The sequence below is a fragment of the Panthera uncia genome, chromosome X, assembly GCF_023721935.1.
Source record: "Panthera uncia isolate 11264 chromosome X, Puncia_PCG_1.0, whole genome shotgun sequence".
NCBI lineage: Eukaryota > Metazoa > Chordata > Mammalia > Carnivora > Felidae > Panthera > Panthera uncia.
The window spans coordinates 74,137,020-74,157,104 of NC_064817.1; the positions used below are offsets into that span (position 1 = coordinate 74,137,020).

The 20,085-nt window shown below is 35.1% G+C and overlaps 1 protein-coding gene, 1 non-coding gene and 1 pseudogene across 5 annotated transcripts in view; 1 reads left to right on the top strand and 2 right to left on the bottom strand.

Annotated features, from left to right (window-relative positions):
- DIAPH2 (diaphanous related formin 2) overlaps positions 1 to 20,085 on the top strand; it is a 974,644-nt gene that overhangs the window by 785,591 nt on the left and 168,968 nt on the right. The window lies entirely within an intron of this gene.
- Positions 1,515 to 1,621, bottom strand: LOC125932427 (U6 spliceosomal RNA). Its single transcript, XR_007460599.1, has one exon. It is a non-coding gene; the product is annotated as a U6 spliceosomal RNA (small nuclear RNA).
- LOC125932223 (heat shock factor protein 2-like) lies at positions 11,643 to 12,984 on the bottom strand (annotated as a pseudogene).

Sequence of the window (20,085 nt, forward strand, 5' to 3'; positions counted from 1 at the left end):
GTGAATTTATCTGTTTATTTAAACCAAAGCATAGCCCTTAGAAAATAGCATCTTTTATCAATCATGATTTTTAATCAAGTCTTGTGAAAGCATTTTTATTATGCATTATAGATAACTTTTTAAATGACTTAAATTCAATTCGTGACAATCAAATAGGTTTTGTTTTCCTAGATGATTTGACTATAAAAGTTAAATATGGCAAGTTTTGTTAAAGTGGGAAAGAACCTCGTTTTTTTTTTTTTCTTTCAAAGATTTATTTATTTTTGAGAGAGAGTGTAAGCAGGGGAAGGGCAGAGAGAGAGGGGCACAGAAGATCCAAAGCTGGTTCTGTGCTGACAGCAGCAAGCCTGAGATAGGGCTCTAACTCACAAACTGTGAGATCATGACCTGAGCTGAAGTCAGAAGCTCAACGACTGAGCCACCCAGGTGCCCCAAAGCTGGATATTGAAGTATGGCTTCTTTCAGCTTCTTTTCTGGTTCTATAACAGGTGGTACATGTCCTGGCATAATTGAAGGTAGAAAGAACGGTGGTTGGGTAGGATTAATCACAGAATTTTACTTCCTGTGTGACCAAACCTGCTTTTGTACCAATTAGCTATGATCTTTTATTCTAGCCTTAGGGTATGAGATTATTAGAGGCAACAATTTCTGAAATATTTTCTTTCTAATATTAGTTTAAGCAAATTTCTGTGCAATGCTCTTATTTCATGATGTGTTTTTTTTTTTCCTCCATGTGCTACTTCTTTCCACTAAGCTGCTAAATCATTTGCAGAGGAATTAACGTAATGTTTCTAGAAACATGAATAGCTTGTGGCCTTTTCTGAGTGTCCTACTTCAGAAATAATGCAGCTGCAGTAGCATGTGCCTTTGTTTCTTCCCATTTCTCTCTGCAGGGAAGTTCCTGCTTTAAGGTAGACCCGAGCTCTTTTATTTCCGGGATTTTTCTCTAAATGATGTGAATGTTTCCATCATGTTTTCTAAAGTGCATTGTTTCTTTGTTAACTTATTTCACTATGGTTGACTCTGCAGCTTGTAGGAATAATGAGGAGTGGACAAGAGAGTATAAATAAATAATTACAAATCAATCGTTCCTATCAGGAAAACAATCCCCCAAAAAAGGGCTGTATGAATACAGTCCAGTAATATGATCTTTAAAGATGACACACAGTGCATTTGTTACTTGTGTATGTGATACAAAGAGTATCTCTACAGGCCATAAGATGTCAAAAATGCAGCTAAAATGAGAACAAGCCACTGGTACATTTTTCATGATACTTTGGTCATAGGACTACATCGCTTCACATGAAAAAAGGTCTTATTTGACTTGCATTTGGAACAGAGAGTGAAAGGACTTTGCTGAAGGTTGCCTTGTTTAGTCCCCTTCCCGTAACACATTTCTTTTATGTGATTCTTCCACTTTCATTTCCCATCTTATTTGTTTTCAATCTGAATAGCACACTTTATGAAATGGTCACTGCTTTTGAAGTTCATTCTATAGAACTCTAAGTTTTACTGAGAAGAAAATAAGTTTGTCGAATTTGTGTGTCATCCTTGTGCAGGGGCCCTGTTAGTCTTCTCTGTATTTTTCCAGTTTTAGTGTATGTGCTGCCAAAGTGAGGATGGTAACTTCCCCCAAAATAGGTTATTGAACAAATTAGTTAAATCTCAAATAATAGAAGAAAGCAAACTTGGCTTATTCAACTTTCACATCTAATTTGAATCTTTTGTGCATGCTGTCCTCCTGAAAGTGGCCACCACTTGTTAAATTTGAATAGGAGAGAACAAAAAGAGATAGTACAATATTACTTCTTTTCACTAGCTTTAAATTAATTTTAGATTGCACAGAACTACATCTTCATTATTCAAGCAAGAAATTTAATATGTACGCCAAAGGGTTCTACTCTTCTAACTCCTTTAATAATGTCAGGATTCTGCATCAGAAGAACAAGGGAACTAATATTTTGTTGTGGTATAAATGTTTCTCCTTCTAAAGTAACAAAGTTAAAAAATTCTTTTTTCTCATGTTTATGACTCTTCTTTGCCTAATTGAAACAGACTTCGCATGAATAATTTATATTATGGACTACCTTCTTCTTAAGCATTCATGGAAGGAAAAATAAAGTTTTAAAATAAAAAGAAATAAGCCTGCTTTGAAAAGATTATATATCATTGACACTTTTTATCATTTTTATTTTCCTAAAGAAGCTAATTTTGAAACATATGAATGCATTAATTTGGAAATTAATCTTAATTATACTTGCACTGGTTATGCTTCGTGATTAGCACTGGTGCAAGCTTATAATTTAAAAACCTCATAGATTTTTACTGCTATTTGTACCCAGCTGTGTCAACTGTACAAATGATAAAATAATAATCAAAGGACTGATGGCTCAATATAATAGCTATTGTGCTTTAAATATCTTTTATGCTTTGACATTAACTGTCTCTCTTACTTTAGTATCTACTTTTCAAAAATCTACTCATTCCTGACACTATTTAACTGGGGTTATTCGTCCTTTGACAGCACTGCATGCTATTGACAGTATCTCTTAATTTGCTTAATTCCCTGATATTTTCTATGTTAATTTTTTACTTTGGGATTTTTAAATGCCAGATATGTGCTTAAAATAGAAAAACCCTCCACTAATAAGATTTAGTCATATAACCTAAGTACTACAGAGTTATCCCAGATGTAATAGGGAGAGATAAAGAAGGGATCACAGATAATAAATTTGTCCTGCTTCCTCCACAAAGTTATTACTGCAAGCTTTAAGTCTCAGCTTTTATTGATAATATAAATATGGGTTATGTAAGGAACGCTTATACCTATTTATAATAGCATTCAAATTTGGTTTTAATAATTGCTTTAGGCCAAACCATTCCATAAACAATACCAAGGCAATTTGAAAATAAGTATTTGTTGCATAATCTTTTTTTATTGCATATGCATTTTATTTTATGATTTTGGTAATTAAAGTAATATAAATAATATTTCCTGGCTAACTGCCAGGTAAACAACTTTACACAATATAAATGTATTTTATCTTGTGAAACAACTGATGGTCATTCAAAAGGAAGATTGTTGGGGAGGGGTTGGAGAAAGTAGTATTTTCAATTGGCTACCAGGCTTTTAACAAAACAATTCCCACTGTAATCTGAGAGAATTTCATCTAACTAAATCCCCACTCAAAGCACAAGCATGGAGTGAGGGCTGTAGTCAGAGGAACAAAGGATGAGAGGACCAATATCTGAATGAATTCCCCCATGGTGCTCTTTCCATTATGCCCTGGGTTAGCACCTCTCACCATTACTTGTGAAAATAGTTGGCATTGAGTGATGCTGTATGTCTTACATTGTACTTGCTAAAATTGCTTATGCAGTTTCAATTGGCCATGGTATTTATCATGTTCTATCCTCAGCATTATGTAGCATGATTAAGCCTATAAAGCAGCTGCTTTTTTTGTGTATGTGGATCAAGTGATTGTTATGCATTGTGCAAACATCAGTTCAACTTTCTTGAGTGCCATGGCACAAAAAAAAAGCGTTTTGTGTTATTCTTCAAATTCAATATTGCCTATATATGTATAGCTCCATCTATTGGTGAGCACAAATCTGTTTTAATGTGAATAGAAGTTGCACATGGATATCAAAAGATTAAAAATCCTCTAAGATATTATAAAATCATGTTATACAGCTCAGTTTTTACAATGGTTCAAATATAGGGGGACATCTGTATGTACTGTGAATTAGTATACATACAATTTTTAACCCACAACACCCTTAAGTATGGCTTTAGAACTGTAAACTTGTTTTGTTTCTTTTAAAGTATGTGGAGGTTGGAGGATAAATTTTAATTATAAAAGCCTCTTTGAAAACTAGACTTGGTAAAATGAACTGTATTGTATGTATACGTATATGCATGTAGTTCTTTTGGTATCTGGTAAGAACTAGCCGCCATTCTAGGATATTTTCCAGTCTCTACTTTGGCTCTTTTACATATGAGAGTCTCATTCTTCAGCCCCCACCTTTGTACTACTTCTGCCCTGATCCCTTCAACTGCATTGTCTCTTCTCTTCCCATCTGCGAACTCTTATGTTCCATAGTTTACTGAAGTACTATAATTACAGCTTGTATCTTTTATTACTATATCTCTATGCTGTGCTTTTCTGTAGTAGTACAGAATATTAATGAGATTAGCACCTGTCATTAAGATGTACTACCCATTTTTTAAAATGTTTATTTATTTTGAGAGAGAGAGAACAGGGGAGGGGCAGAGAGAGAGGGAGAGAAAGAATCCCAATCAGATTCCTCACCATCAGAACAGAGCTTGATATGGGGCTCAATCCCATGACTGTGACATCATGACCTGAGCTGAAATCATGAGTCAGATGCTTAACCAACTGAGCCACCCAGGTATCCCAAAATGTACTACCCATTTTGAGCAACAGCTTTAACTCACTGCATAAGCCTTCTACTTAATGGTTTACCTTTTTTTATTTGTTTTTGAAATAAGAAGGGGAAATTTGTGATTTAAAAAAAAAAAGTATAGCCTCTCAGAAAATCCAACATTGCTAACTCATCCAACCCTCCAAAAAAGAGAAAGTTTTGACATTGAAATGTGGGGAATCTTCATATTGATAGCACATTTTCCATACTTAAATAAGTAAATCTATGAGTTAATCACAAATGAGAATACTTGCTTATTTCCTACTGTGACTGTGAAGATAAAATGAGATAGTAGGTGTAAAAATTTTTTGAAACTTCACAAATTTATTCATTTAAAACTTGAACAAAGCTTTAAAGTGTTTCAAATTATCATTACTATATTAAATCAATGCTACTTATGTCAGTGGCTTCCCATTACTTCTAGGAAAATCCAAATTTTTTACTGTAGCTGCAAAGGCTCTATGATCCAACTTATACCTACCCAATACTCTTGAATAGTTTTAAGGCTGTGAGGAAATATGGCACACAGCTATAAAACTATTATTATATTGAAAAGAAAAGCATTGTTTTAGATGTACAGATCTTCCAGTATTCATCCCAGAAACTAGGGCTTTTGGGTAAAATTTGAGTAGTAACAAGATAGTTAGGAAGATATGATGCCAGAATAGTTTTATGATTGTTTGGTCATTATTATGAAAATAGGTAAAATGTTATCAGTTTCATTTATGTCTATAATTGATTATTGAACAATTAAAATGTAAGCCAAAATTAATGAGGTGTTTAATTAATAGTATATTGAACTTCCAGTTACATTGCCAATTGCATTATTTCAATATTTGGTAAATTTAATATTTCCTAAATGAAACAATTAGAACAAATCTTATTTTAAACTTTCACATCCCCATGCTTCAGGTTCTAAATAATTATAATGAAATTAAATGCTCTACTAATGCAAATTTACAAAGCAGTGGAAATATTGCCTGTACCCTAGCAATCACAGTTAAACCTGAGACTTATTTTTTTCTGAGGCCACATCTATAATATGGGAAATGTTACATTTTCTTGGGTAAGCTTTTCTTTATTTCTTAGGTTTTTATTTAAATTCCAGTTAGTTACCATACAGTGTAATATTAGTTTCAGCTGTCAAATACAGTGATTCAACACTTCATGTAATACCTGGAGCTCTTCACAAGTGTACTCCTTAATTCCAATCATTTATATAACCCATACCCAATCTACCTACCCTCTGGTAACCATTAGTTTCTTCTCTATAGTTAAGAGTCCTTTTCTTGGTTTGCCTCTCTCCTTTTTTCCTCTATGATCATTGGTTTTGTTTCTTAAATTCCACATATGAATGAAATCATATGGTATTTATCTTTCTCTGACAGACTTATTTCATTTAGCATAATAACTCTTTAGCTCCAACCATGTCTTTCCAAATGGCAAGATTTCTTTCTTTTTTATGGCTGAGTAATATTCCATTATCTATGTATGTGTGTATGTATGTATGTATGTATGTGTGTATCTATCTATCTGTCTATAAAACCTCTTCTTTATCCATTCATCAGTCAATGTATTCTTGGGCTGTTTCCATACTTTGACTATTGTAGATAATGCTGCTATAAAACATCAGGGTGAATGTATCCCTTTGGATTATTGTTTTTGTATTCTTTGGGTAAATACCTAATAGGGTGCAATTGCTGGACCATAGGGTAGTTCTGTTTTTAACTTTCTGAGGAACCTCTATACTATTTTCCACAGTGGCTGCACCAGTTTGCATTCCTGTCAACACTGCAGGAGGGTTCACCTTTTACCACATCCTCGCCAACACCTGGTTTTTCTTGTGTTGTTAATTTTGGCCGTTCTGATGGGTGTGAGGTGCTACCTCATTGTACTTTGGATTTGTATTTCCCTGATGAGTGATGTTGATCATCTTTTCATGTGTTTGTCAGCCATCTGTATGCCTTCTTTGGAAAAATGTCTATTCATGCCTTCTGTCTATATTTTAATTGGATTGTTCATTTTTGTGGTATTGAGTTGTATAAGTTCTTTATATATTTTGGATATTAACCCTTTACAGGTATGTCACTTGCAAATATCTTCTCCCACTCTGTAGGTTGCCTTTGAGTTTTGTTGACCATTTCCTTCACTGTGCAGAAGATGTTTATTTTGATGAAGTCCCAATAGTTTATTTTTACTTTTGTCTTCCTTGCCTCAGGAGACATAGTGAGAAAAAAGTTGCAACAGCCAATGTCAAAGAAGTTACTCCCTCTGTTCTCTTCTAGGATTTTTATGGTTTTAGGTCTCACACTTAGGTCTTTAATCCATTTTGAATTTATTTTTGTGTATGGTGTAAAAAAGTGGCCCAGTTTCATTCTTTTGCATGTAGCTGCCCAGTTTTCCCAACACAATTTGTTCCCATTAGAAATTCTTTCCTGCTTTGCCAGAGGTTGATTGACCATAAAACTCATTTATGAGTTTTCTATGCTGTTTTATTGATCTATGTGTCTGTTTTTATGCCAGTGCCATACTGTTTTGATCACAATAGCATTGTAATATAACTTGAAGTCCAGATTTGTGATGCCTCTGCTTTTCTTTTCTTTTCCCTTTTAAAATTATTATTATTTTCTTAATTTTTTAAAATTCATTTTCATTTTTTGAGAGAGGGAAAAAGAGAAAGAGAGAGAGAGCATGCAAGCAGGAGAGGGCTAGAGGAGAAGGAGGGAGAGAATCCTAAGCAGGCTTCATGCTCGGTGCAGAGCCTGATGTGGAACTCGATTTCACAACCATGAGACGATGACCTGAGCTAAAATCAAGGGTCCTTTCTCTTTACTTTTTGGTAAGTCTGTCCAGAGGTTTATCAATTTTATTTTTTTTTTCAAAGAAACAGCTCCTACTTTCATTGATCCGTTCTATTGTATATTTTAGTTTCTACATCATTTATTTCTTCTCTTGTCCCTATTATTTCCTTCCTTCCACTGGCTTTAGGCTTCATTTGTTGTTCTTTGTGTAGCTCCTTTAGGTGTAGAGTTAGGTTGTTTATTTGAGATTTTTCTTACTTCTTGAGGTAGGCCTATATGGCTATATACTCCCCTCCTAGGACAACTTTTGTTGCATCCCAAAGGTTTTGTACTATTATGTTCTTGATTCAATTTGTTTTCATGATTTCCTGGTTGATCCATTCATTGTTCAGTAGCATGTTGTTTAACTTCCATGTATTTGTGGTCTTTCTGAATTTTTCCTGTGGTTGACTTCTGATTTCACAGCATTGTCATCAGAAAAGGTGCATGGTATGATTTCAGTCTTTTTGTATTTGTTGAGGGCTGTTTTGTGACCTAATATGTGATCTATTCTGGATAATGTCCAACATGCACTTGAAATGTGTATTCTGCTGTTAGGATGGAATGTTTTGAAAATATCTGTTAAGTCCTTCTAGTTCAGTATGTCATTCAAAGCTATTGTTTCCTTGTTGATTTTCTATTTAGCTGATCTGTCTATTGATGTAAGTGGGGTGTTAAAATCCCCTACTATCATTATGTTATTATCAATGAGTTACTTTATGTTTGTTATTAATTGTTTTATATATTTGGGTGCTCCCATATTGAGTACATAGAGTTACAATTATTATATCTTTTTGTCAGGTAGACCCCTTTATTATCATATTGTGCCCTTCTGCATCTCTTGTTACAATCGTTTTCAAGTCTAGTTTGTGTGATATAAGTATTGATACTCTGGCTTTCTTTTGACATCCGTTTGTGTGATAAATATTTCTCCATCCCCTCACTTTCAATCTGCAGATGTCTTTAGGTCTAAAAGAATTATCTTATAGACAGCATATACATGGGTCTTGGTTTTTTTTAATCCATTCTGATAGCCTATATCTTTTGATTAGAATGTTTAGTCATTTACATTCAGAGTAATTATTGGTAAATATGTATTTCTTGCCATTTTATTACTTGTTTTGTCATTGTTGCTGGAAATTTTCTCGGATACTTTCTTTCTTATCACTTTTGGTCTCTCCTTTGCATGCAAAGAGTCCCCTTTAATATTTCTTGCAAAGCTGGTTTAGTAATCATGAACTCCTTTAATTTTTGTTTGGGAAACTCTTTATCTCTCCTTCTGTTCTGAATAATAGCCTTGCTGGATAGAGTATTCTTGGGTGCATATATTTCCCATTCAGCACTTTGAATAAATGATGCCACTCCCCTCTGTCTTGCCAACTTTCTGTGGAGAGATCTGCAGCTAGCCTTATGGGTCTTCCCTTGTAAGTTAGGGACCTCTTTTGTCTTGCTGCTTTTAAGATTTTTTGTTTATTAGTATATTTTGCAAATTTATTTTTTTACATTTTTAAAATATTTATTAATTTATTTTGAGATAGAAAAAGCATGTGTGGGGGGCGGGTGGCATGGAGAGAAAGAGAATTATAAGTAGGCTCTGTGCTCTCAGCACGGAGCCCACTGCGGGATTTGAACTCACAAACCACGAGATCATTACCTGAGCCAAAATCAAGAGTCAGAAACTTAATTGACCAAGCCACCCAGGTGCCCCTATATTTTTCAAATTTGATTATAATATGTCTTGGTGTTAGTCTGCTGTTGTTGATTTTAATGGGAGTTCTCTGTGCCTCCTGTATCTTGATGTGTTTCCTTCCCCAGATTAGGGAAGTTTTCAGCTATTATTTCTTTAAATAAACTTTCTGCCCCCTTTTCTCTTTTCTTATTCTTCTGGGACTCCTGTAATATGAAAGTTTTTACATGTGGTGGAGTCACTGAGTTCCATAAGTCTGTCCTCCTGTTGCATAGTTCTTCTTTCTCTCTTTTGTTTAGCTTCATTAATTTCTATTATTTCATCTTCTAGGTCACTAATTCCTCTAGGTCTCCTTCCTCTAGCCTCCTGTCATTGCATTAAGCCTCTTTCCAATCTCATTTATTGCATTATTCTCCTCTGGTTGATTCTTTTTTAACTCTTTTATCTCTGTGCTAATGGTCTCCCTGATGTCTTCTATTCTTCTCTCAAGCTCAGTAAGCATTCTTATGATTGTTGCTTTAAATTCTCCATCAGGCATGTTACTTATATCTGTTTCACTTAGATCTCTGGCCATGGCCTTATCTTGTTCTTTCACTTCCATCTTTGCATTTTGTCTAAACCTCTGGCTGCTTCTTTATGTTAGAAAAGCCAGTTATGTATGCACTCCTTCTTCAATGTTGCCTTTTCTCTCCCTTTGTCACCAAGTCACTTGGTTCTTGACCATGATGCATCAAAGAATTGGAGACCTGAGACCAGAATTTATTGAGGAGATAAGTATGGTACACTTTCAAGAGCAAAAATGGGTAAATGCCTGAGCATGACTGGCAATGGGACGGAGAAGCTCTAGCTGTATCTTTTTAAGCCAGCTTTGTATACATGTATATTTGGCTTCTATTGACATCTTTGATTGACAGCTATCAGTTGTATAACATTTTGGCTTCTGTACATGCACCTACCCATGATATATCATATGTTTTTATGTATTGTATATTTATGAATTTCTAATGAGCTTTTGCTGTGACCTTAAGGGCAAGTGGCATCTTTTGTTCACATGCTCAGTTCTTGGGAGTCCCCTGTGGCTTTTGATCTAGCTCTGTGGCTACCCCTTTCCTGTTCTGTTAGCCCTTAGAAGTGGCTCTGAGGGAGTGGCTGTTAACCCTGGTGGGGGCGGGGGGTGGCTCCCAGTGTGTGACCAGAATCTGGCCTTTGTTCCTCCTTACTCATGCCTAACTAACTGCCTAACACCTTTAGTTGTGAAGTTTGTTCTGTCAGTGGTCAGGCTGATTTCTGAGTTATTTAGCATGATCTGATAGTTATCTAGTTGTGTTCATGGGAGGAGACAAGCCTAGGATCCTCCTACTCTGCTGCCATCCTGGTTTTCTGGCCTTTTTTTCACTCCTAGAAAATACTGAAGGTGTGAGTATGTTAAGACTCCCTCACAGCAATAAAAAGTGATAGCTAATATGCTGACTCCATTGGATAAGATGAACTGATTATCAAAGCAGATAACATTTTACAAAGCAAAAGCACAAGATTCAAAACTAGTCACAATTGATCTCAGCTCAGTAAAATATATGTATACAGTTGCTGAAAAAATCAGAATGATACAAAACATTAAGTCCTTGTAACTGTATCACAGTACTATGGATAGTTTTTACTTTCTTCCAACTTTTCATAATATTCTTTCATGGCCATGTGTTGATTATATCATCAGAATAAATCAAATAATAATTTAAATATTTTTGTACACAACATTCATTATATTTATTTTACTAAATAGTATGGTTCAAAAAAACACAAACAAATCAGAAAACTTTTACTTAAAACAAGTCCAACAAGATGGATGGAGTTGATGCCATCCCACTCCCTTCTTTCTATGTATATGAAGCTGGAGCCATATCTGACAGCAATCACTCAAGTATACTTTGCCTTTCCTGTTGAACGTGAATGAACTTCTGTGAACAAGGGAGACAAATGAAGTTTTACAAGATACAGGCACTTTATTTCCCAGTTTTTAAAAATAAGCCAGGTGAAAAATATTTAGTAAAAGTAACAGGAACAGACAAAGCTTTAAGAGTTCTACCATTAGTTCTAGTGACTTACACTCAATGCAAACAGCATCAAACAAGTAAAACAAACAAAAGTTTAACTGGGGTTAATGGGCATATATGTAAAAAAGAAATCCAATTTACTATAATTGGAGAAAAATGGCCATTTGAATCCAACTTAAAGATATACCAACAATGTGCATTAAATCTTGTGTACCTATGTAGCTGAGTAACATCTGAAAGCTTTGCAAGAGTATGTAAGCAAGAAAAGCAAAAGGTGCTTTTGATTCCACAGTATCTGACTAAACAAAACAAAGCGATTTACAAAAAAAAGTACCAAATGATACTTTAAAATAAATAGTTAATCATTTTGATGAATATGTACATGTAGAGTCCACTTCTTGGGGATTTAACTATCTAATAGTGGAATATCACTATCCAGAGTTTCGGGAGCAAGTTCACATAAATAAAACAGTGTGGCTTCACTAGCTCTGGCTTCAGTCAGTGGCTCCAGGTGAACAAGATTACTTTGGGTTGGCTCTGGATCTAGGCTGCTATCCAGAAGCTCATCAAATTCTATGCATTAATGTACAGAGGACATAACTTCTGATGATGCTGTACTCTCCTATTCAACAGTAGAAGCAGGGGTCCCATCAAGGAATGCAAGAAGTAGAAAGGCAGTGTACTGGATAATCTGCTTATCTGTTTTGGGTTTAGATTTTCTTCCCTCTTCTGAAACTGGCTGAACTACATTGTTCTTGGTAGTTTCTAATCCTTTATTTTCAAAATCAACCAGGAGATATGGGTCTATGGTAAACTGTCTTCCTGACAGCATGGCTTGGAAGTCCTCTGAGCTGCAATCAATACTGTCAAGATAATCCAACAGCTCAACCTTTCCCAAAAGATCGATGCTATCATTTAAAATGGAATCCATCATGGTCACAGGATCTTCTGTGGTCAGACTAGGTGAGCCAGTTAGCTGGAAAGCACTAGACATGAGAGGGCTGGTGCCATTACTACCTGAACTTAGGGATTCTCTAGCTGGTTCATTCTGATCTCCACTCTGAATAACAAGTGCATACTCATCTTCATTGTCATCTTCAACAATGACAATATCAGGGTACTGGCTACAGTTGGAGGGATCACATGTAACATCCTCATTACTTTCTGGAATAACTAGGATATTTTCTTCATCTGCATTATCATCAGTTATATCATAAATAATCATGTCATCTGAAATCCTCTCCCTTGGCTTTAAGCCTTCAGTCCTACTATGTGGAACTTTATGATGGTGATTATCAGCTTGTTCTTTGACTATATGTTGAAATAGATTCTTCTTTTGGGCTCCATTAGTATTTAGAAGTAGAGGCCTTTTACATTTTAAACTCACAAGTTGGTTATTCTGAACCAACATAACAATAAACTAGACAATCTTTCAAATAACTTGTTGCTGTTGTGAATGTTTTGCTCATAATTCTGACACCTCCTTCCAAAGGGATTCATTCTCACTTTTTAATTCAGAAAGCCTGGACTCAATAGTTTCCTGTTTTATTTGAACCTTCTGAGCACTACTTATAATTTTTGTTAAATCTTCCTGACAAATCTTATTTTGTTCTGGTTTTGAAGATGAAACTTTGCTTTTAATGTTCTCCAACAAGTCATCCTAGCCTTGTTTGAAGTAAGAATGCTGAAATTCAACAGGACCATCTCTTTCCTGCTTTACAATTCCGGAGCCAATATGTAAAACTTTATGGAAACCATACATATTCAGTTGCCTCACAAAGCTTGCCATGTTATTGTGCTTGAAATATTTGGGAAAAATTTCTTTTACAAATCTTTGTTCATCCAGAACCAGAAAACTTTGGCCATTCTGGCTCCAGGTGTGGAATTCGTTGGTATGGGTTTCCTCCACAAGCGTCCACAGCTTGCTGAGGAAAGCTGGCATGTTTGAATTCTGCTTCATTGTTAACCACACACAGGGATTCCAAATTCTACACCAGAACACAGCGGTGGTGGTGGCAGTGGTGGCGGCGGTGTTAGTGGTGGTAGTGGTAGTAGTAGTGGTGGTGGTGGTGGTGGTGGTGGTGGCGACCAATTTAAATATTTTTAAAATGAGAAAGAAATTTAAAGACAGATTAGTTCTGCTCTATTTAAAAAAGGAACAAACAGACATACCTTAAGTATGCCTTTGTTGGATTTAGAGTACAGCCCAATATTTGATGTTCATGATAATTGTGTGAACCAACAATGATGTGTTTTCTCTAGATTCTCTTTATATATGCAACAAAATGTATAATATATCTGTGAAACATTTCTATATAAATGGCTAAGGTAAAAATGGTTGGTGTTTAAAATTTATAAACCCTCAGCTATCCAGATCAACTTATCCTCTGAGGTTTCTGGATAGTGGAGATCTTACTTTAGGTTTTTCTATTTAAAAATGAAATTGCTCTAAAGCTATGTGTCCTATTAAATTATGCAATATTATTATATCTAAGCTTCCTCTCCTAAGTGTCCATAGCTATTTATTGAGGCATTATTCTCAGGTGCCCATGGATACAGATGTTTAAGTGATTGCTATTCAAATATGAGGTTTTTGCTGTTTCATATTGCCTTTGTTAGTTGACCCTTGCTTTGTTTGGACTTTCACAAAGTAAGAGAAGAAATATTTATGTATTTCCCAACTGTTGCAGATTATTAAAAGCAAATCATGAATTATTCAATAAATTTGGAAAGCTTCCTGAGAAAAAGTATACAACATAAGAAATACAGTATTTAGAAATCATATCTCCCTGCTAGTTGTGTTACAATTGAAGCACGGTTGCTACTCAGTCCTCTCCTCTTAAAAGTAAAATCACACAATAACAATAAAATAAATTCTAAAAGCAAATTCATTTCCTTGTGGAAGAATCTAAAATATTATATTCATCTTTTATGTATACAGTATTCTTGTAGCATTATTTGAATCTTCATTACTGCTTAGCAGTCTCCTTGTTCATTGTACACTGAATCACATGCCTTGCTAGTTGTTCTAGATTTCCTCTACTCTCCCCAATCCTTCAAACTAAAACCTACACCCTTCAATCTCAGTAAATTATGTTCAAAGTTCCCTCAGTTTCTTTCAGTATCCCTTCTTGAGACACACATTATACTCTTCATCTTACTCTTCTTACGCCCTTCAGACTTATGTGTCATGAGTTATCCTATGTTTTTTTTTTTCTTCTTAGTGTCTTGCTTTAAATTTATTTCTTTTTCCTACAAAAAGGCTTAGGTCTTTCTGCAGAGAAAGACAGATACCATATGTTTTCACTCTTATGTGGATCCTGAGAAACTTAACAGAAACCCATGGGGGAGGGGAAGAAAAAAAAAAGAGGTTAGAGTGGGAGAGAGAGCCAAAGCATAAGAGACTCTTAAAAACTGAGAACAAACTGAGGGTTGATGGGGGGTGGGAGGGAGGGAAGGGTAGGTGATGGGCACTGAAGAGGGCATCTTTTGGGATGAGCACTGGGTATTGTATGGAAACTAATTTGACGATAAATTTCACATATTAAAAAAAATGAAAAGAAAACCTCAATGATAAATAAACCAAATAATAAATAAACAAAAAAAATCTCCAAGCTACTATCTTATGTCTAGCTGGAGAAAAATGACATGGCCACACCAAAAAAGATACACACACACACACACACACACACACACTATATACGTATAAAAATATGTGTGTGTATGTGTGTGTATATATATATGTGTGTATATATATGTATATATATATATGTATATGTATATAAAATATATATATATTTGTATGCAATGACACCCATAGATGAACATTATATGGCTACTGAGAACTTGCCTCTACTAATTAGCTGGTTTAATTGGAATTGCTTCATCTGATGTGAGGCCTTGATGGTCAGCCAATACTTTTTAACCCTTACTCTTTATTGTGAAATTTTAAAATATATACAAAATAGAGTAATATAGTAAACCCAGCACCTAGCTTCAAAAATGTTCAATTCCTGTTCAATTTTGTTCTATCTACTCCCACCCTTGGATATTTTCAATTAAGTCCTAGACATTACATTTTTTCATCTGTAAATATTCTATATGTATTCACAAAATATAAGGATTATTTCTAACATAACTAAGTAATATTATCATACATGATGAAAAATATTTCCTTGCTAATAAATATCTGGTGTTCACATTTCTTTATCTACTACTTCCCCAGCCCCCATTTTGAATCAGGAACTGAATAAGATCTATTTATTTCTGTTATTCTCTTAAGTCTCTATTTGAAACTGTGACATCTATCTTGTATTTAGTTATCAATTGCTATACATCAAATTACCCTCAAAACTTAGTGACTTAATATTATAAATATTTATCATCTAAAGTTTCTGTGTGACAGGAATTTTGGAGCAGCTCAGTTGAATGATTCTGTCTCATTGTCTGTGGCAGTCAGGACTTTGTCCAGGGCTGCAGTCATCTGTGGGCTTGAACCTGCTTTCCAGTTTACTTCTGCACCATGTGAGCCTCTCTGGAGGGCTTTTTGAGTCTCCTACAACATGATATATGGGTTCCCCAAGTGTGAGTGATCTGAGAGAGCAAAGAGGGAGCCATAGTACTTTCCATGCCCTAGCTTGACAATGACATAACAACACATCTGTCATATTCTATTGGTTATACAGACTAACCCAGAAATGGTGTGGGAAAAAACTTTACCAGAGCATGAATACCAAGAGTTGAAGATAATTGGAGGGGTCATCTTGGAAGCTAGCTACTATACATCTTCATCTCTTTTTTTTTAATTTTAATTTTCAACTGTTAATTATGGAAGGAACCAGGTCATTTGTCTGATAGAGTTTGTATTTTTTATTATTGCATCCCAGTGGTGTTATCTACATATATCTTTACCTATCTCCCCATCCCACATATTTTCTATAAACTTAGATATAGAAGCTAAATCAGATTTGGGTTCCATGTTTTTAGCAAGACATCCTTATTGTTGGTGATGTGCTATTTTTATAATGGAGCACATGCTGGCTGGTTGACTCTTAGTGTATCAGCAGCCATTTATGATCATTGTCTGGATCCATTAATTCAAGAGTGATATTCTATCATCCCTTCTTTTTAAAAAGCTATTTGTAATACTTCTATAAAAAGATATGTCCCCTCATCAGCTATTTGGTCTCATTCAGGTACATTTCATGTGGAGAAGACAGGGTGAATGCTTGATTCTTTCTCTTTGTTCATCAGTTTTCAAAATGATTTGTTGGTTCCCTAGCATCCCCCAAAAGTATCAAGTGAGGCCTGGAAACCATCATGGATATGCTGAAGCAGACTGTCTGGGGATGGACTCTAGGTGTGGGTATTTTGAAAAAGCTACTAAGTGATTCTGACTTACTCCTCTGTTAACTTCTACTGGTCTCCATTCCCAGAATCCGACTTAATAGGTTTAGGATGGGGCCCAGGATTCTGGTTTTGTTTTCTTTTTATAATCTCAAGATAATTTTGTTGAGTTGACAAGTTTGGGGAACATAAGCTAGACTATACCTTTTCATATTTGCTATGGCTATATGCATCTGTGCTATTCTCCCATGACCTGGGTATTGCACATTTGCCCTCCTACAACAAACTATTACACTGAGAGTCTGCCTAGCATACACTCTGGAGTTAGAATGGTTGGGTCCAAATCTTGGTCTGCCACTTACTAGCTTTGTGATCTTGGGGAAGTTAATCACCTCTTTGTCTCACCTCTGGAAATAATACTAGGATTCACCTTATGGTTGTTTGGGGACTAAATGAGTTAACATTGGTAAAGTGCTTAGAACAGTGCTTGGTAAAGATTTCTTAAGCACATAATAAAGCATAGTTTCCTCTGAGAGAGTTATCCCTGAATACTTGGTTAATAAAAGCTAGGCTTGGTAGTTATTATTATTATCCATATTGTGTGAAATGGCATTTACTTATTTATTTATTTATTTGCCGCCTTGTTTTATTTGACAATGTGTTTTGCACATTCTTTTATATTAGTGCATAGTTATCTTCCTATTTCTTTTGTACTGCTGTCTAGTATTTTTTTAAACTGACATTTAATATGCCAGTCATGGTAGATTATATATTTTCTAGTTCACTTAATCTTCATATCAATATTTTAAGATTCAGAATATTATTTTATATAAGGGAACTGACTCTCTGAGAAGTTCAGTAAGTTGCCCAACATAATAAAGCTGATAAGTGATGGTATAGATATAACATATGTTAAAGAAACAGTGTAATGATTAGGAACACAGACTCTGGAGCTAAGCTCTCTGGGTTCAAATCCTGCCATTTCTGCTTCTCAGTTGTGCATCTTGGGCAAGTTACTTAACCTCTCTCTATTTAAATTTCCTTTTTTGTAAAATGAGCATGATAGAAATACCTACTTCATAGGTTGTTATGAGAATTAAATGAATTAATACTTGCAAAGTGCCTAACATGATGCCTAGTACACCATAAGCACTTTGTATACTAGCTATTACTGCTATTATTAATCATTAGCAATTAATTTTATTTGTTTTGGTTTACAGAAAAGGCAGCAGTTAAGAGGGTGAGATTGTAAGTGTTCATAAGGAAGGGAATAAACATAGGAGCATTAACTTTCAGGAGGAGAGAAAAAGGAGAACTGTTTCTACCACAAAGATGGACAAGATAGAAGATAATTGATGTCTAGGTGAAGGCAAATGATGAAACTCAGGACACAGACTAATTCTTACAAGGTAGAAGGCAAGATCATCCTTTAGGAATGAGAAAAGGAGGGTCGAATTGGAAGCCTGTAGAAACAAGAGGAGTTTGAACACACTTGAGTAAGCCAGGAAGCACACAATAGGCATGGCCATGTTAAGCTTTGTTAGTAATCAATCATAGCTCGATTACCTGAGGCTAAGGAAACTAATGTCTAGGGGAGCAGGTTCCCATATTATTTGAAGGGTAGATCAGCAGCCTAGTGAGGCCAGCAAGTTTGGGCATGGTTGAGTGGGATGGTTATGACGATAAAGTAGAACTGAAGGTGCATTGAGCAGGGAATCAGGAGACTTGGATTCATTTTCCAATTTTGCTATCACCTATCAAATAGGTCACTTAACCTCTGCATCTCAGTTATTTCCCTTATGAAATGAGAGAGCTACATCAGATTATCTCTAACATCCCTTCTAATTCCAGAATATGTGACCCTAAGGGGCTGATTCTAGAGGCTAGCTGTAGGATAAAGCAGTCAATTGAAATGCCAAAAGTAGGAAAGTGATGAAAAGGCTCAGGGAGGTTGGGATGCAGGTTCAATGAAAGTGAAGGTAGATGAGGAGACTCATGATAGTCAGGCTCAATCTCAGTCTTTTCCATCTTTAAAATTTGTATCTGTGTTCAAAAAATTTTAAGATGAGTTTGTCCATTTTTGTAGCAGATATCGTGGATATTGTGAAATTAATAGGCAATGTTTGACAAACACAAAAGTAAATATTATTTATTTGAGTTCTCATATTTAAAATATTCATTAACACATCAAAAATAGTTTACTTATAGGGATTTATTTTTCTGCTTTTAAGCAGAAGATAACAAAAGGATTTTATGTTTTCCTGTGCCCATAATAATACTACACTTTGGAGTAGCTAACTAGGTTGCTTGAACATGCTGTTACAGAACTGGTTAATCCATAATTCAGTAGGTTCTTGGCTTCCAAGTTGCCTGTTGACAATCCTGAAGAAAGTAGATGGAACTAATTAGCACTCAGCATTATAAAATAGGAAGAATTAAATAAAACAGCTTCAATATTAAACTCAGACCCCTATGAAGATATTCCCTTTAGTTATGGGGATTTTGAAATGATGGACAGGCTAAACCAAAACTCATAATCCTATTACAGTCTCCTACACCCACCTAATAAGCTTCAAGAGCTGTTTCCATAGAGTCTGGGATATTGCCATCTTCCTCTAGGCTTTCCCGTATATAGCTTATAAATTCTTTACTGTTCCCACTAAATACTTTGTTATTTTAAATAGTGTAAAAAGAGAGTATGTAAGTATATATGCATATTGATCCGTTTTGACTGTAATAATACCATTGGCCTGTAGGGAACTTCAGATTATTAATAATTTCAGAGGAAATATTTTTAAGAAAAAAGCTCCAGGCTTAGCTGTAATGAGGCATTTGAAAAGGAGGAAGGGATATGTTTGTGTACATAGTGAAAATATTGAACCCTTTGGGATGTTATAAGCCATGGTGTACTAATAAATGATTTTTTCATTTCAGTGTTCCAGCAGACATATTTGTACCCTTGATGTACCCTTGCAAAATGCCTTTGGCTCACATTTCCTTTTAAATATTTCTACCTCCTGACATTTGATACTAGGGGTGAGGGTACAACAGGGTGAGTCTGATGGAAAACGAGAGCAATAGTAAAAAGGAGACAAATGGGTGGTTTAGAATAATCAGCCCATTTTTAGCTGAGCTGTGTTGTTCATATGAATTAATTAACCGCTTACAAGCATTTGTCTCACAATCCTAATTCTCATTCAGTTCAATGAGTTTTATAATTATCATTTAACTAAATAGCACTAAAAACTGTTTATATCTTGACACTAAGGGATCTTTGTAGAATACTCTTCCTATAAATCATCTGAACTTGTTTACGATTTGCAGTAGTCTTATTTTTCTTCTAGTTTGTGCTCAGGTTGCTGTTTTGCTGTTTTAGAAAATATTTTCAGGGTACAAATTATGGAACATGCTTTAAAGTTTGGTTTGCCTTCTAAGGGTAAAGGACCTCAGTAAAGAATATTTTCACATTTTCATTGGGGGAATGTAGGCTTAAACTATTATCTGTCATGTTAAACAATTAATCCAATGGTGCTAAATGGATATAGAATGATTAATTACTCATTCTTAAGACCTGTGTTATTTAGTTTCTGGTGATAAGATGGTGATAAAGCACCCAAAAAGAGAGAAATGAGACTATTGTATTGACGATGCTGAAAAACAGTATGAAAACACTAGGAAAATAAGTTTGTGATGAGAGGCATATGGACCATTCCCC